At 36.6% G+C, this 18,737-nt stretch overlaps 2 long non-coding RNA genes across 2 annotated transcripts; both read left to right on the top strand.

Annotated features, from left to right (window-relative positions):
• The first annotated feature begins 3,932 nt into the window (after positions 1-3,932).
• LOC126659537 (uncharacterized) lies at positions 3,933-7,644 on the top strand. Its single transcript, XR_007634997.2, has 3 exons — positions 3,933-4,635; positions 6,458-6,543; positions 7,323-7,644. It is a non-coding gene; the product is annotated as an uncharacterized LOC126659537 (long non-coding RNA).
• A 10,068-nt stretch (positions 7,645-17,712) lies between these two features.
• LOC130014906 (uncharacterized) lies at positions 17,713-18,491 on the top strand. Its single transcript, XR_008789654.1, has 2 exons — positions 17,713-17,789; positions 18,275-18,491. It is a non-coding gene; the product is annotated as an uncharacterized LOC130014906 (long non-coding RNA).
• The last annotated feature ends 246 nt before the right edge of the window (positions 18,492-18,737 follow it).

Raw genomic sequence — 18,737 nt, 5'->3', positions numbered from 1 at the left:
ATCCCCCTTGTTTATATAGGGAGGTCGTAGTACAATCGGGCTGCATTACGTTCTAATGACCTTGGAAAGGCTCTAATAATTTGTTTGTATGTCAGGACGGTGGTAGTCGTCACAGAGATGAACTGGTTCAGGTGAATGCAAAGGATCGCCCCTTCTGTTGAAGTGGCTGATCTGGCATCTTGAATATTGTCGGCAACTGCTCGTCTTCTGCTAGGGAATACTCATCCAAGTCGATGAGCTGGTTGCCATTGATGATGGCTTGGAGCTGTTCAATCTTCTTTCCCAGGTCCTGGTAGGATTCAGATTATACTTATTCTTAATTCTTGGGCTTTTTGCTCTCAGCCTTTGCTTTCAGCTATTCTTCATACAATGTGTTATTAAACCAGTTCTGGTTGCCTCTGTCCCCTCTGAGCCAGCATAGTCTGCTCTGTGTTTCCTTCCGGACTTTTCCTTCCTCATCGTTTCCTCTACTTTATCATCGGTGGCATTTTGATCATTGTTCTAGCCACCTTCCGCCTCCAGTTGGGCTCTTATGATGTTCTCGAGCTATTTCTTCAGGTCTTCGTTCTGTTTCTTGACGAAGTCCATGACCTCCCGTTTCATCTAGTTGAGTTGACATTGAGTCATATAATCCCATTCGTTTGTTTTTTACATGTCGACTGAGCTGGTCGATCGAGAGAATATGCTGGAAGTGCCCTTGGAACAATATGCTGGAAGTGCCTTTGGAGATAGCAAGTAAATTGTTTATATCACGTAGACATGTTGTTCCTTCCAACCTTATTTCTTCCACACACGTGTTCCAAGCGAGGTTTATTTCCTAAGAGTTTTGGTCTGGACCCTCGCATCGCAATGCAAGAGTCAGCATTCCTGCCGAGCTCTCTTCTAGCTGTTCTAAAGCAGATAGACGGAAATCATCAATGTAATGACTCTTTATCCCTTTCTAGAAGTAGTTGAAACGTGTAGGGTGGACGTAGAAGTCCGTTTTGAAATCTGGAATTTTGATTTAGCCTTGCAGCTGTATCCACTGAAAGGAGTTTTCATTAGACTGGTTATTGGAAGTTTGATCAAGCAAAGGAGTTTCACTTGATTGGATTCGTTCTTTTAGGTCTGGCCTAAAAGGATGTTTTGAATATATGGTTTTGAGAGAGGAAAATTCGTTAAGCCGGACTTAAGAATAAGACTGAAACGGTAGTTTTTTGAAAACTTGGATTTGGGATCATTACATTGACAACATGCCTCAAATACAAACATTATGTTGGGTATTTTCCTAGAGGGTAGTGTCTAAGCTGAATGCATGTGCGGTGAATTGATGGGTTTTGGTAGTAACCGGTTTAAAGCTCCCACAAACTGATATACCTTTGATAGGTCTCCTCAATCCCGAGTACAAACGACCGAGGTACTGGGATGTGAGTGATACTGCTCCGCATATGACGTTACGGATGTTAGAGTGCAACGCCAGAGCGTGAGATTGGCTATGAGTATCGGGGCAGGATAGGGACTCCTAGAGAGTAGTAGGTGACAAGAGAAATTTCTAATGCGATGGAGCACGTGCATATATGTATGGAAAATAAAGCCGGTGATCGATAAGGCACAAGCCGTGCGTTTTAGGTCCATGGCAACCGTTTTTGAAAACAATTCTTAAAGCGTTTTAATATTTTATTTTTTAAAAACTGTTGATTTTAATCCCTAGTAGAGTCGCCACTATGAGCAAAGCAGGGTTTGGGGGCCGCTCGCCCAAGGCTTATGGCTGACTTATCTATCTGGAAATGGTTTGAAAAATGGAGTCGCCACCTAGTTCAACTAGGAAATGCCTTTTTACCGAATAGGTAACCTTACTCGCTTATGGGGAAGAGTACGGTGCATCAGACCAAAGACTAGGGTTCTTGGACCTCCCTGAGACTGTTGTGCTTAACTTATCTGTTACCGGCTTTATTTACTAGACATATTCGTTTTATTCTCATCTCAACAATATATGCAGTTTATGGGATATGAAAGCTGTAAATAAACAAATATGAAAGCGGTAAACACGTTTGACGCGCATATGACTCGATTTGGACTAGCAAATAACATAAGTCTGGTTGGTTTGAAAATTTTACATGCATAAAGCCTAAACCGGATGTAAACGTTTAATTGATTGATTTTATTAGGTGATCTTGAAAAGCCTATACAACCATTACTAATTTTTTGTGTTAGTCCTAAGATGTCTAAGTGATACGCTGGAATTGTATTAATTGGCTAATTTATGTGATTAATCCTTTAACAAGTTAATTTGGATGCGTTTGGAAAGCGGTAAACACTGCTGGCATGCTTAGGGGAAGTTTGATATACATGCAAGGTTAGAGATACTTTTAACCCTCGTTGGCTTTTTGAATGTTTGGCACTCGCGCGGGTTACGACTATCGGTCTGGTCAAAACGGGTTATCGGTCAGATCACGAGAGTTACGCGTCTCGTCGATCCGATTCTGTTTGTTTGATCCAAAGTCCATTCCGAGATCGGGTTAGCCCGAAATCGGCTGTGGAAGTTGCTGGTTTGCTAGGCCTCGGGCTCGTGGGAACGGTTTATACACTATATTACATTACTGGACTTCTAAGTCCGTTTTACATCGGTTCTGGCCTGTTACATTTCAAAATACAAAAGTCTATGAAATTCTCTACGTCCAGGTTCAAACCGGGCCTGATTCGGAGTCCGGGTGAGTCCGAAAACACGTTTGGAAGTTTGGATCGAATCTGGGAAGATATGGGAGCGAATATGGAAAACTGAAGAACGAAAAACACGGCGCCGGTGTGACTGCCGGCGCCGGTAGGATGTAGTGGCGGCGGCGCCGGTTGCAGGGACGGCGACGCGGACATCAGTTTTGGGGTTTCGTGTTTTGGTCCGTTCTCACTCGTTTTAACTCCGTTTTTCGTGCAGAAATAGTAAAACCCGCATAAAATCAAACAAGGAATGCAAATATGGCATTGATAGAGTGTTTAAAGCTGATTTAAACAAAAAAAATGGATTTATAGCAACTCGAAAATAGCTTTTTTTCATGGTAAACAAGCTCAAAAACACACTAAAACATGCATCATATGAGCTCTAATCATCTGGGTTTCTGGTTTTAAATATTTAAAACATATTAAATCAATCATTAACATGCTTATTCATCGATTTCATGGCAATTTTTGATAAAGCTTTGAATTTAATTAATATGGCAATTTAATGGCTAAAATTAACAAATAAGCTATCATACACTCTAAATCACATAATTACAGCAAATATGACAATTGTGGCATACATATCAATGGAAAATGAAAGAGAATAATTTAGAAGGTCCTCAAAATTACCGGTCCGAGTCCTTGGCTCGTTTCCTGGCGAAGTTGATGCAAAATCCAGTTTCAAGTCTGTGCAGGCTGTGTTCTTAGAGAATCAAAGCGTCCTTAGTGTTTTCAGGACTGGATTGAAGTGCAATTTATATGTGGTGTGTGTGTAGTTCGGACGACTAGGATTTATGTGTTTCTGGTCCGACCCACTGACTGAGCTGACATAAGACTGAATATATAGTAGTGAATTAGGTCTAGGGTTTAGCTAGAGTCTTTTTGGTTTTAAACTATTTAAATGATAACCATATAGGTCTGGTTATGGTCAATTCCAATCCGTAAAACTTACAAATTGACCCATAAACTTCTAAGACATTGCAATTAATCCAATTTTTGGACTTAGACTACAATCTCTTTAGATTTTTATAGGCTATTTATGTCTAATTATTTTAATCCTTCAAGTTTGCAGCTGTGTACAGATTACGCCTGCTTGGATTCCAGCAAGCAAATTGATAGCTCGTCACACTGACAGATTTCTCTGGAAATCATCATTGGACGCTTCAGTCCTTTATCACTTTTTAAAGTACCAAGTAATGTGCCACGAAGCATAAATACGAGAACTTAATCAAGGACATCGGAATTAAGTTCGAGAAATAAGAATTTAGATCGAAGCGGGTCTATTAAAATGATCGTGAAATAATAAATTAAGTGGAATTTATTATTTGATAAATTGGAATTTAGCGGGACTAAGAAAAGTAGATAAATTAAAATAAAATAAATGGTAAGTCCCGAGTTAATTTTACGATAAAGTTCGTAAAATAAATTTATGGATCAAAGATCAAATTTTGTAAAAATTGGACGAAAGGATTTTAATTAAATGGAATTTGATTATCGGAAAAGGAAAAGGATATAAATAAATTATTTGGACCCAGATAAATAAATAATGTGATGAAACCCATTATTTATCGATAAAGAATAATCGTCAAGGTTCCGTGTAATTATGAAATCAATTTGGTTAAATTGGAGAAATTGAAAGCCTAAGAGTTAAGTTGGAAGAGGTGCCTAATTTAGGCACTTGAATATGATTTTTCCACAAACTTAATAAGAAAAGGACACCTCATACCCCACCCCTTCAATTTCTATTGCTATCTAAAACTAGAAAATGAAAACTTAAAACAAAACCCTCATGTTGGAAGGTCACCGCCATCACCATCATCTTCCTCCCTTCCTTCTTGTTCCTCATGAACAACTCACACGGCGGCGTCAATATCTTCACGAATTGATCATCGATTTCAGCGATTAAGGTCCGGTTGGAAAGCCAACACGCTAAGGAACAAGGTAACTTCTTATTTGCTGAAATTAATTATGATTTTGATAGTGTTTGTTGAGTTCAAAGTGATCGAATATTCTGCTCTGTATTTGCCAAGCTTAAGTTGAGTTTAAGTGATAATTTGAAGTGTTTTTGGGTGATTCTTTGGAGCTTAAGGTTCGGTTATGAAAGGGGATTAGAGCTAGCATGTCGGGGTGAGTATAAGGGTGTCGGAACAGCAGCAAATCGCTGCTATAACAAGCAGCGAGCTGCTGCAATTTTTGCAGCAGCAAGTCGCTGCACACTGCTGCAATATGCAGCAGTTGTGCTTCACAACAGGACAGCCACGAAGGCTGATTTGCACCTAAAAATAGACCCTAAATTGTGATGGTGTGTGCTTGATATGAGCTGTAATGGATAGAGGGTGTTACATAGATGAAATATGACCGATTAAGTTTGAATTGGCTGTGTTCAATGGCTGTTTTGAATGATTGAAAAGTGAGTGAAAAATCTGTAATTTAATTCCAGAATTTGGCATGTTAAGGGGCTATCTTTGAGGGCAATTTTGAGTATAAAGGATATGTCGGTTTTAGTTCGAGTCTTAATGAAAAATGTAGACGGTATTATAGAATATAAGAAAATCAAGTTTGTTTAGAATTTGTGTAGTCGGAAAGGATCGATTTTAATTGATGAAAGTAGTAGAAAAGTTAATAAAAATATGGAAATTTTATTTATCAAGCCATGAGGGCTGTTTTGAGGTTAAAAATGGACCTCGAACCGTAGTAATTTTAACACGAAAATGAATGAAGTATATAGACGGTGTTGCATAGATGAGATTTAAGTGAAATAAACATGGTGTTGTTAAGTCGGATTAAAAATTATCCGTGTTTGAAGTTAAGTCAAAAACTGGAAAAATAAGTTAGAAAAATAAACTAAGTGTTAAAACATAATAAAAGGGAAACTTTGGAATTAAATTGTGAACAAACGGTAAGTCGGAATTAGTTGAAGTCTTCATGGATATTGTAGATGGGAGTATGGAGTTTATGAATGTTGGATTTGTTTTGGGTTATTACTGCTGTAGGTACCCTCTTCTGCTGTCTGAAAACAGCAGCTTAGTGGACTGTTTTGCAGCCTAGGAATGTTTAAATCAGGGAACCAACTTCCAGGCTAATTTCCGACCTTTTCGGGTTTTATTTTGAGTCCGAGGTCTAAACAAAAGTTGTAGAGGACGTTGTGGACTATAAGAATATCAAATTTGTTTAAGGTTTTGACTACCGTACATGCTCTGTTTTTAAGTCTGATACAGCAGCATTAAGGCTGTTTATACAGCAATAAAATTTCAGATTTGAGGTACCAACTTCAAGACACATTTCAGACACCTTAGGACGATAATTTCAGATTAGAATCTGAACGAAAGTTGTAGACGAGGTTACAAACTATAAGAATGTTAAATTTGTTTGAGAGTAAGGCCGTTTTAAATAAACGTTTTAATGGTTCAAAGTCGGCTAGTTAGCTAGTTTTGGGAAAACTAGTTTTAATTAACGAAATGTAAAGTCGTTAATTAATTGAGTCATAAATTGACGTTTTGAGCTAAGATTAATTATAAATTATGGAAAGTGACTTATTAAATTAATTATCGATTTAGCTCGATAATTAATTTCATTTAGCTAAATTGAATAGTTAATAAATAACATTTGGACTAACGTTATTTATTAAAAGGAGTTATATTTTAAAAGGTTATCAATTTATTCCAAGGCAAAATAAATTGATTTATTCGCTAAGTAGTCTATAGCTTGAACACCTTTGGATTAGGATCCATTTTAATTACGATTTATTATCGTATCTTCATAGACTCGACGAGACGACTATTAAGGGGGCGCAAAACGTAAAGAACGCAACAGGGCTTTGCTATGGCCGAAGTCTTTGGATAGCAATTTGTGAGTTTTGCAATTTACTTTCGTATATTATTACTATAAGTTGTTAATTGTGTGGTAATCCATTAATTGCATTGCATATACATTATTACTTCATACTTGGGCAATTCATGTGAATGCTTTGTTCATAATATCGCTTGGATGCATTATTTGACATATTGTTGTTATTTGTAAGTTGTGATGTTTGCTTTAATAATCCGAGGAAACGAGCTACCTATTGGGCGTCAATAGGCTGTGTGATCACCAGTGTCCGGGTCAGTCATAGAATTAGTATAGATAGATGCTTGTATTTAAAAATGTTTGATATGATCTCGTTAAATGATGATTATGTATGGGAGTAAGGAGGATTATGTTTTTGGTAGATACGTGAGTAACTCGGTTGAACTATCTCGGGACCCGTATCTAGTGAGTAACTCGGTTGAATTATCTCGGGACTCACACTTTGGGATTAAGCAGTGACATGATGTAACTCGGTTGAACTATCTCGGGAAAATGTCACGTGGTAACGAGTAACTCGGTTGAACTATCTCGGGAAAATGTCACGTGGTAACGAGTAACTCGGTTGAACTATCTCGGGACCGTACCACTTGGATTAAAATGATTTGATATATTATTAATGGATACAATATGAGTAGGATACGAATAGGAAATAGTATTAATTTAAGATTAGGGTTTCATCGGATCAAACATTATTGTTTGTTTTAATATGTGTTAATGCAATTTATATTTATAATATCTTAAGTAAATGCGAACTCACTCAGCGTTGTCTGACCCCCCAATAGTGTTATGTTTCAGGTGTATAGTATCGAATGTAACGGACTTCTATCCTTGTTCCAGAAGTCCGCGAGTACAGAAAGAAGGAACCAATCAGTAGTGCTGCAGTAGTCGAGTCCTAGAGTGTAATTATGTTTTATCAAACGGTTTTAAATATCTTGTTTATACTCTGATATGTATAAAGGTTTTAGACTGCACTTTTAACCGTTTATATATATATATATATGAGAAACAGGGCATTGCTTGATATGGGATATCGCTTTGTAAGACCCTGATTTCTAAAGATCGTTTTGTATCGTTTACTGAAGTTTTATAAAAACATTTTGTTAATGTTTCGCGAAAAATTTATAGTGATCTCTAGGCTTGCTACGGGTTTCGGAGCTACCACTCCCATTCCCTAGCGCCGGTCGCGGCTTGAGATTTCGGGTCGTGACAAAGTGTTTATAAGTACGCATTCTTTTGGAGGCGTTTCTGATCCGAGGTAAGGTATCACCAAAGTGAACCACCTCCTTCCTTCCTACATTGTTGTTTGAATTTGACATTTTAGTAGGTTTCAATTATGCAATTTATTTGTCTCTTCAAATTATATGGATCTTGTTTTGGGTATTTGATAAGGTTTTTGAAATTCCGTTGGGGGCGCTGCCCCTGGAGATCGCCAAAGGGCTGCGCCCCTTGGACCCCGCTGATACACCCCACAAAGGACCGTTACCCCTTTGAACCCGACGTGTTTTTGTCATGTTTTTTGTTTTAAAACCTTAAATAATAATTATTAAACATGATTTAAATTATCATGAATAATATGTTCATGTGATTATTGTTAAATATGATTTCAAACAGTTCAATAAACGGGTTTTAATGTTTATCTTATTAGGTATATGCTTTGCATGATCATTTTATATATGATAAAACAGGATAACATAAACCCTTTTTCAACATTAAGTCTTTCAAATATCTCCCATTATAACAACACTTATCAAGACTCAGATTTCTACATATAGGATATGCCAAAGCATAATATATAAAGTCATCTAAGTAAGATAAAATGAATAAAAGTGATATCCATAAGTTTGATTTGGTTACACTTAACTAGGTTATCAGAATAGTTTTGAACCTAAGGTATTAGATAGAATATTAACTAAACATGTGATGTTAATAATATATATTGAAGAATTGCATAAGATGTAATTGGTATTGTGTTACCTACCTAAATAACCACACTTAAAGTGATAAGGCAAAGCTTACTTGAAGTAAGGTGAAATATGGATCTTGTTCCACTATTATTTTTCCATTGTTGAAATTATTATTAAGGGTTTACATGAATTATGGATATATGTTGTGGGAATTATTAAGGGTTTATTATTCAGTCCTCATGTTTTGAAGATGAAAGATAATCTTGAACATTTGGACAGGCTTGGTCTCACAATTGCCCAAGAGTTGACTGTGGACATTATTCTCCAATCTTTGCCTGAGGCTTATGATAGTTTCGTCATGAGCTTCAATAAGCATAATATGGAGAAGAATATCACAAAGTTGTATGGGATGCTTCAAACTACTAAAAAGAGCATCAAGAATGAAATCAAGGATGTTCTCATGGTCAGTAAGGGAAAGGGTATGAAAAGGTCTCGTAAGGGAAAGGCTTCTCAAGGCTTTATGAAGTCTAAGCAAAAGCCTAAGCCCAAGACCAAGGATGAACCCAAAGCAAAACCACCAAAGGAAGGACCTTGTTTTTTCTGCAAGAAACCTGGTGTGAGCGGAGCGGGGTTCGGGGGCCGCTCGCCCAAGGCTTATGGCTGACTTCTCGATCTGAAAATGGTTTGAAAAAATGGAGTCGCCACCTAGTTCAACTAGGAAATGCCTTTTAACCGACTAGATATCCTTACTCGCCTCCGGTAAGACTATCGTGAATCGGATCAAAGACTAGGGTTCGTGGACCTCCCCGAGACTTTTGTGCCTGGCTTATCTGTTACCGACTTTATTTTCTAGACATTATTCATTTTATATCTCATCTCAACAGTATATGCAGTTCACAGGATATGAAAATTGTAAATAAACATGTATGAAAGCAGTAAACACGTTTGACGCGCATATGACTCGATATGGACTGGCATTTGAGGCAAGTAGCAGGTACTCCTAAGCATACATCTAACCTTAGAGGTTTCTAGCAAATAGCATAAGTCTGGTTGGTCTGGATTAATTACATGCACAAAGCCTAAAAACTGGATGTATAAGTCTGATTGATTGATTTTATTAGGTGAGTCTTGAAAAACCTATACAAACGTTACTACTTTTTTATATTAGTCCTACGATGTCTAAGTGATGGGCTGGAATTGCATTAATGGGCCATTTTTAGATGATTAGTCCTTTAACCGGTTATTATTGGATTTGGATGCTTTTGGAAAGCGGTAAACATTGCTAGCATGCTCAGGGGCAGTTGGATATATATACAAGGTTAGAGATACTTTTAAACCTCGTTGACTTTGAGCGCCTGGCACTCGCGCGGGTTTTGACCATCGGTCTGGTCAGAATGGGCTTTCGGTCAAACCACAAGAGTTGTGCGTCTCTTCGATCCGGTTCTACTGGTTTGATCTGGAGTCAATTCCGAGTTTGGGTTAGCCCGGAATCGGCTCTGGAAGTTGCTGGTTTGCTAGGCCTCGGGCTCATGGGCTCGGTTTATACACTATGTTACATATCTGGAGTTTTAAGTCCGTTTTACATCGGGTCTGGCCCGTTACATTACAGATATGATTTTATACTAAATTATCTACGTCTGGGTTTAAAATGGGCCTGATTTGGATTCCGGATGGGCCGGAAACACGTTTTGAAGTTCGGATTGCGTCTGGAAGGATCTCGGAGCGAATCTGAAGGGTCTGGGAAAGGAAGAGCACGGCGCAAACTTGGAGTGCCAGCGCCGGAAATTTAATGTGGCGGCGCTGCCGGTTGCAGCGGCAGTGGCGGCGGTTCGTCGACAGTAGTTCTGGGATTTTTGTTTTGCTTCGTTCTCACTCATTTTAACTCTGTTTTTCATGTACAAGTAGTCAAAATAGCATAAAATCGAACAAGGAATCCAAAAAACACATAATCGATGTGTTTTAAGCTTATCTAGAAAAAGTTTATTTTCTGGGCAGCAAGTACGTTTTTCAAGTTTTCATAGCAAAACAAGCTAAAATATACCTCGAAACATGCATTCTAAGGTGTCTAATTGATTGTTTTCTGATTGTGATCATTAAAAACAGCTAATTGTAGTGATTAACATGCTTTTTCATCGAATTTTATGGTGATTAGGAAAACATCGAATTAGTTGATTATAGCAATTTTAATGGAAAACAAACAATAAAGAAGCCTAAACATGCATCCTAAGCACAATTACAGCAATTATGGCAATCATATATGTAAATTCATGGTAGAATCAAAAGAACAATATTGAGGGTCCTCAGAAGTAGCGTTATGAGTCCTTGGCTCGTTTTCTGGCGGAGTGGATGCGGAATCCAGCTTCGAATCTGTGCATGGCTTGCGTTCTTGGAGAATCAAAACGTTCTTAGTGTTTCAGGACTGGAACTTAGTGTGTGTGTGTGTGTGATGGCTGAATTTTCTGGTCTATTTTTAGGGTTTGTATGCCACCCTTAGCCAGGCTGGCTAAAGGCTGTATTTATAGAGTCTAATTAGGTCTAGGGTTAGCTTATGTGTATTTACAGGTTCGTCCTAGTTAGAGTTTCGTTAAGGGTTGAAGAAGTGTCAAGTGATAAGTCTAGATGTATTTAGGATTAGGTTTTAATTAATTAATTAGTATTTTAATTCTAATTTTTGGATTTTGACTTGCTAGCTAAGTAAAAAGGTGCTAAAAGTCTATTTTGGTGCCTAAAAGTGTCAAAAAAGGCTACTAATGTCCTATGGGTTTGGTCATAGTCAATTCCAGTCCGTAAACCTTGCAAATTGGCCCATAAACTTCTACGATATGGCAATTAGTCCAATTTCTAGACTTAGATTACAATTTATTTGGATTTTTATGGGCTATTTACGCCTAATTGCGTTTTAATCCTCCAAGTTTGCAGCTGTGCACAGATTACGCCTGTTTAGATTCCAGCAAGCAAATCGAAAGCTCGTCACCCGGACAAATTTCTCTGGAAATCATCATTGGACGCTTCAGTTCCTTATCACTTTTTACCTGTCCGAAAAATAGGTGTCTACACCTGGTCATTGGAAAAGGAATTGCAAGAAATATATGGATGATCTGAAGAAGAACAAGGGTAGTGAGACTACCACTTCAGGTATTCATGTTATAGAAATTAATCTCACTACTTCTGATTCATGGGTATTAGATACTGGATCTGGATTTCACATTTGTACTAATGTGTAGGGTCTCAATAAGAGTAGAAGTTTGACCAAAGGCGAAGTGGACCTATGAGTCGGTAATGGAGCAAGAGTTGCCGCTTTAGCTGTAGGGACTTATGAGTTATCTTTTCCTAGTGAACTTATTTTATATTTGAATAATTGTTATTATGTACTTACCATGTGTAGGAGTATTATTTTTGTTTCTTGTTTGGACAAGGATGGTTTTGAATTTATAATTAGCAATAATAAATGCATTATTTCGCATAATAACATTCTTTATGGATATGCTCCACGCAATAGTGGTCGTTATATTTTGAATGTTGAAGACACTAATTAAAAACTAATCCATAACATCAATAATAAGAAGTTTAACTCAAATGATTTAAATGCTACTTATCTCTAGCATTTCCGTATAGGCCATATAAATGAGAAACGCATTTAAAATCTTCAAAGAGATGGAATTTTGAAATCATTTGATTATGAATTATTTGAAACATGTGAATCTTGTCTAGTGGAAAAAATGACAAAAACACCTTTTATTGAACAAGGTGAAAGAGCTAAAAGCTTACTTGGCCTTATACATACAGATGTATGTGGTCCATTAATTACAAATGTTAGAGGTGGATTTCAGTACTTCATTACTTTTACTAATGATTTCAATAGATATTGTTTTGTCTATCTGATGAAACATAAATCTGAATCTTCTAAAAAGTTTAAAATCTTTAAAAATGAAGTACAAAATCAACTTGGTAAAAATATTAAAAGACTAAGATCTGATAGAGGTGGTGAATATTCAAGCCAAGAATTAGTTGATCATCTAAGATATTGTGGGATCATTTCTCAATTGAGACCACCTTGGAATGCCACAATGGAATGGTGTTTCTGAACGAAGAAATAAAACTCTATTGGATATACTTCAATCAATAATGAGTCAAACTGATCTTCCAATATCATTTTGGGGTTATGCTCTACAAACCGCCGCATTCATTTTGAATAGTCCATCAAAGGTAATTGAAAAGACACCATATAAGATATGGACTAGAAAAACTCCTAGTTTGTCTTTTTTATGATTTGGAGATGTCAAGCTTATGTGAAGCGGCTAATTTCAGATAAATTAGCACCCAAATCTGACAAATGCCTTTTTGTTCGATATCCTGAAGAAACTAAGGGATATTACTTCTACAATGCTTAGGAGAACAAAGTGTTTGTTGCTCGAAAAGGTGTCTTTTTGGAAAGAAAATTTATTTTCAAAGGAACCAATGGGATTACAGTACAACTTGAAGAAATTCAAGAACCACAAAGTAGCATTGTACCAAGTATGAAACCTCAAATGAATCAACATGCAATTGTTGAACCAAAACAAGTATCACAAGTCCAAAGGAGGTCTGATAGGACACGTCATAATCCTATGAGGTATGGATTCTCATTACTTAATGATGTGATGATTATGGATCAAGAAGAACCCACATCCTATCAAGAGGCCATAAAAATTCCCGAATCAATAAAATGTCTTGAAGCCATGAGATTTAAAATGCAATCCATGTATGATAATCAAGTTCAGACCTTGATTGTCCTGAAGGATGGTGTAAAAACCATTAGATGGAAATGGGTCTTCAAAATGAAGAATGACATTGATGGCAATGTGCATACCTACAAAGCAAGACTAGATGCAAAAGGTTTCAGACAAATACATAGTATTGACTATGATGAAACCTTTTCACCAGTTGCTATGCTCAGATCCATTCAGATTCTCCTTTCCATAGTCTCATATTATGACTATGAGATATGGCAAATGGATGTCAAAACGGCGTTTCTTAACAAAACTTACTTGAGGATGTGTACATGATAGAACTTGAGGGTGTTGCCAGTCCGGAGAATTCTGGAAAGGTTTGCAAGCTTCAAACATCCATATATGGATTAAAGCAAGCTTCTCAAAGTTGGAATATTTGTTTTGATGAAGCTATCAAAGAGTTTGGATTCATCAAGAATAAAGATGAACATTGTGTATACAATAAGGTTAATGGGAGCGCGATTGTTTTCTTAGTGCTTTATGTTGATGACATACTACTCATTGAAAATGATATCCCTATACTACAAAATGTCAAATCATGGTTAGGGATTGTTTTTCAATGAAAGACTTGGGCGATGCTGCTTATATATTAGGCATCAAGATCTATAGAGATAGATCTAGAAGACTCATTGGAATAAGTCAAAGCACTTATGTTGATAAGGCATTCAACAAGTTTAGTATGCAAGACTCTAAGAGAGGATTATTTTCAATGTCACATGGCATCAGTCTCAACAAGACTTAGTGTCCTAAGACACAGGATGAGGGAGACCGCATGAGTAAGATTCCATATACTTTTGCTATTGATGTCTCGTATTCTTTGAGTACAACGAGCAAATACCAGTCAAATCCATGTGAAAGTCACTGGGCAGCAGTTACTTACATCCTTAAGTACTTGAGAAGAACTAAGGATGCTTTCCTACTATGTAGTGGTCAAGAAGATGAGCATATTGTAAAGGGTTTCACAGACGCCATCTTCCTAACTGACATAGATGATTTTAAATCACATTTAGATTATGTGTTTTGTTTGAATAGAGGTGCTTTCAACTGGGAAAGCTCAAACAAAGACACAGTTGCTGATTCTACAACCGAAGCTAAGTATATAGTTGCTACAGAAGCAGCTAAGGAGGCTGTTTGGATCAAGAAGTTTATAACCGGATTAGGAGTTGTTGCTAGTATATTTGATCCAGTGAACTTGTTATGTGATAACAATGGACCTATAACGCAAGCAAAAGAGCCAAGATCACATCAGCGATCTAAACACATACTTAGGCGTTATCATCTAATTCGAGAAATCATTGAGAGAGGAGACGTGAAGATATGCAAAGTTTCGTCAAATGGTAATGTTGTTGATCCGCTAACTAAGGCTCTTCCATATCCAAAACATGAGAGTCATACTGGGTCCATGGGTATTAGATTTACTGTAGATTGGGCCCAATGCAAGTGAGAGATTGTTAGTGATATGCACTAGGTCAATCATGTCTGACCATGCATTGACTTTATCTTTTGTTATTTATTAGTTACCAATTTTATTATCATTATATGTTAATTCTTCTTAACGTCATCAAGTATGTGACTTGATAGTAAAACCCTTAGGATTTATAAAGAATTATATTCAAACTATCCCTAGTCTTAATAGTACATTAAGACTAGTATGATGTTGCCTGATGATTATCTCTTACTAATCATGTATATGAGTATTACGTCAAATCATAGGTGCCATTTAAGAAATGAAGCACTGGATAACCCATCATGAGAATACTACATATACCATTGTCATAAGTTCTAATAACTCTAAAAATATCAAGTATCGGATTGTGCTACGAATTCTAAAATTTTGTAAATTGGACCAAGTAAGTCGGGAATGGATACCGATATAAGAAATTAAAAAAATATGGACTTTAAAATAATAATAGTCTAAAGAAAAGATAATTATTATTTTAATAAATAAGAATTTATCGGAAAAGGATTTGCGAGAGTTTAGCATGACGGTTAATTGGAAATTTGAGTTTATGTAAGAATTAACCATTTTGAGCTAAAGTAAGCTTTTAGCCACTTTGAGTCAAAGTGGGATTTTAGCCATTAAGTTATTACTTAAGGGGTTTCTTTCTTCATTTGCTTAAAGAAGCAAAATTAGCTCTCCTTCTCCATTTCTTTTAGGAGAAATCCGTGCCCCTCTACCATGGAATGCAAGCTCATGATTCTTTCACCAAGTTCATTAATTCTTGAAGCAAATTACTCCTACAGCTAAGGTGATAAACTTGAGGTGAGTAATTTATAGTCACTATGGTTAGTTTGTAATGAATTGATGAAAGAAATCTTAAGGTTCTTAAGCTAAAATTATGGATTTTGTTTAAATGATTAGGTGTTGTGTTCTTAAGCATGTGAGAAGGATTGTCATGATGATTTCGAGGCTAAGATCATTCGGCTTTGAGGAGTCATCAAGGGTATGGAATTTCCGAAATTTATAAGCCTTTGATTGATGTGTTTGAGTGATTGTCTAGCATAATAAATTTATTGGCAATATTCATGAGCATAAGGTGTTTGATGAGTTGCCTAAGTGTTTAAACTAGAATATGTGTTGTGATGTTTGTAATTTGGTGTAATATCCCGTAAAATTTTACATTTTTTTTACATTTAAATTCCGACATTTTTCCCGGTCGTTTTGAAGTAATCTCGATATTAGTGGCTTGGTTCGAGTTGTTTGGTTTGGGTGTGATTTATTGGTTTAACCAATTATTTATTTAAATCAAAAGTAAAAAAAAAAATAAAGAATTCATTCATTCCCGTTCGGGAATTGGAATTCCCGAACGGGAATCTCCTTTTTTGGGCCTGGTCTCGTTCGAGACCAGGCATTCCCGAACGGGAGTCTTGGGCTGAAAAGCCATTCCCGTTCGGGAATCATAGCAGCCCTTAGGACCCCTTCGTGTGGCCCTTTTCGACCTCGTTTACGGCCCGCTTCCACTCGTTATATCAGCTCGACTTCTAAACAGAAAATCTTCACCACTCATCACTGAAACCCTAGCCGTGTTCCTCTTGTCATTTCACTGAATATCGAAGCTGTTATCATCTTCCAAAGATCGCTGTTCGGTAAGTTTTCTGATTCTTTGATTTCCAGATTTTGTTCTTGAACGACATTACGTAATTTGGTTCGTTCTCTCTCGTTTCTTTATCGAAATCAGAACCGTTTGATTCCAGACGATCTAGACTCACGTATCTACGTTTCCCTACCTCAATTTCGCTGAACGGTACGCCGCCGATCTCGTTTCAATCGCCGCCGTTCCATCGCTTTGGTACGCAAGTTTGTTTTCTGTTTCTATTCAAATGTTTATGCCGATGTTCATGAGCCAAAGTTATGAGATCTTTATGATGTTTGTTAGCATTCTTAGTTAATAGAATTGGCTATCTGATTCATCTAAGTTGTGTTGCCGATGTGTTGATTTCTGTACGTTCATCGTCGTCCGGTGTGGATGCCGATCCTCCTTGGTGTCTACTTCTATGTTATGGGGTTTGGTTTATTAATTAAGTTGTGTCTTATGAGGATGTTAATGTTAGTTAAGTCTTGTTTTGATGAGTTTTATGATCCAGCAAACTCCATGGTTGAAGGGCTAAGTTTTTTTAATTTTTTTTGATTTGAAATCTGGCGGACCTTGCTGTTTTGAAAACAGAGAAGATGGTTTAATAACCATAATAGTCACCCATTTTGTTTTGATGAAAGGGATGAAGTCCCTCAACTAAAGTTTTACCAATTGATTTGTTTTGATTATAAATTTTGTATTGTTTCAATTTGACATCACGGAAACGATAATTATTTTAAAAATCTAAACTAATATAATTACTCGGGTAATTTGATTTAATTAAGAATATCAAATTCGCCTAAAATTGGTTAAATAATAATTTAGCCCCTAATTGTTTTTAAAACTTATTTAATTAAGTTTTTGGTTATTAACGTTATATTTGGTAGTAATTATAAACAAAAGTTATTAATTTGATTTCGGGTATCAAATTGGCAAAAGTATCGTTTAGTCCCTAATTGGCTAAAGTACAATTTAGTCCCTAAACTTTTATTAACTTAAAATGTTAAGTTTTTGATTTGTAACTTGGGTTACTTAGAATTGAAGTTATTGAGTTCCGCTTTTAAAATAGATTAATATTTTGTTAAATTGTTTTATAAATATAAACTCGGGTTTATATTTGATAAACGTTTTGAGTCGGATTAGACTTGGGTCATCCGACAAGTGAGGTTAGCTTGGTAGTTATTGGTAACTCGGCAAACCCACTATTTGTAATTATTTATTATTTAAGTTATTAAATAATATTTATAAATTGGATTTTAAAGTAAGAACTCAATAGACTTATATTAATTGGGCTTTATTACCTAATGGGTATTAATTGTGTGTGCTTTGGATTGTTTATTCCGACATGTCATTTGTGCTAGTCCTTTATGGTGTCTAGTACTCTTTAGAGTTAGGGTCTGATTTTAATAATTATTTTATTTGTCTAGACTCGTCTACTGTTCGTGCTTCAGAGGCGAACCAGAGTTAGTTGCTTGCCGGTATTTCACGCGGATTAGCAAGCAGTGAGTTTGTATTTACTATTTACCGCTTTATTAAGTAAATTGTTATTTTAATATTAAATATATATACTGTACGTATATTTCGAACTGTTTTTTTTATTATGGCTCTTAGTTGGAACATGCTACCTAATGGGCATCATTAGGACTGCGTGCGCACCGGTATTGATCTGGGTAAGGTATATATGGAAATGTGGTAACTCGGTGTGAGCATAGCTCTCGGGACCAGGTAGAGTAACTCGGTGTAGCTCAGCTCTCGGGACTCTGGTATAAGTGTGGTCAGTGGTAACTCGGTGTAGCTCAGCTCTCGGGACCAGACCTATTGGATTATGATTATTATTTAGAATTGTGGATTAGGGTTCCAACTATTATCTGTAATATCGTTGTTAAATGTTTTAAACGTTTTAAAGGTTTTCCACTTAATAAATGTAAATAGTGGTATGAACTCATCTCAGTATATCTGACCCCGTTGTTTTCCCAATTTTTCCCAGGGTTATGATCTGAGAGAGTCCGGTGATCTCCGTATTTACTTTTCCTCGGAGGTTCCATTTATTTTGATAAACTGTCAAACTATTTTATTCTTAGACCGCAGTAGTTGACTAGACGTCTTATTATTATTACAGTTGTTTGTCGGATTGATCTGACTAGTTATATTGCTCTGGCATGTTATGTAGTTATTTCGGATTATTTATGTTATGCCTATTTTTAGACTCAGAATTGGATAAGCATGTTATATTATCTGTTGAATATTATATCTGCTAGATTTAGGCTGAAGTCTCGGTTGCCCCCGAGCATTGGTTTTCTGCAGGTTTATGTATTTATGTGTTAAATGATAGGCTAGCTACGGGTTTCGGTACTACATTACCCATACCCTAGCGCCGGTCGCGATTCATGAAAATGGGTCGTGACATTTGGCATGCAATAATTAGAGGGCATTCGGCCCTAGGTATTCTT

This window comes from Mercurialis annua, linkage group LG8, assembly GCF_937616625.2.
Source record: "Mercurialis annua linkage group LG8, ddMerAnnu1.2, whole genome shotgun sequence".
NCBI classification, from domain to species: Eukaryota; Viridiplantae; Streptophyta; class Magnoliopsida; order Malpighiales; family Euphorbiaceae; genus Mercurialis; species Mercurialis annua.
The sequence above is the reverse complement of the archived record's forward strand: the minus strand, read 5'-3'. Positions and strand labels throughout refer to the sequence as shown.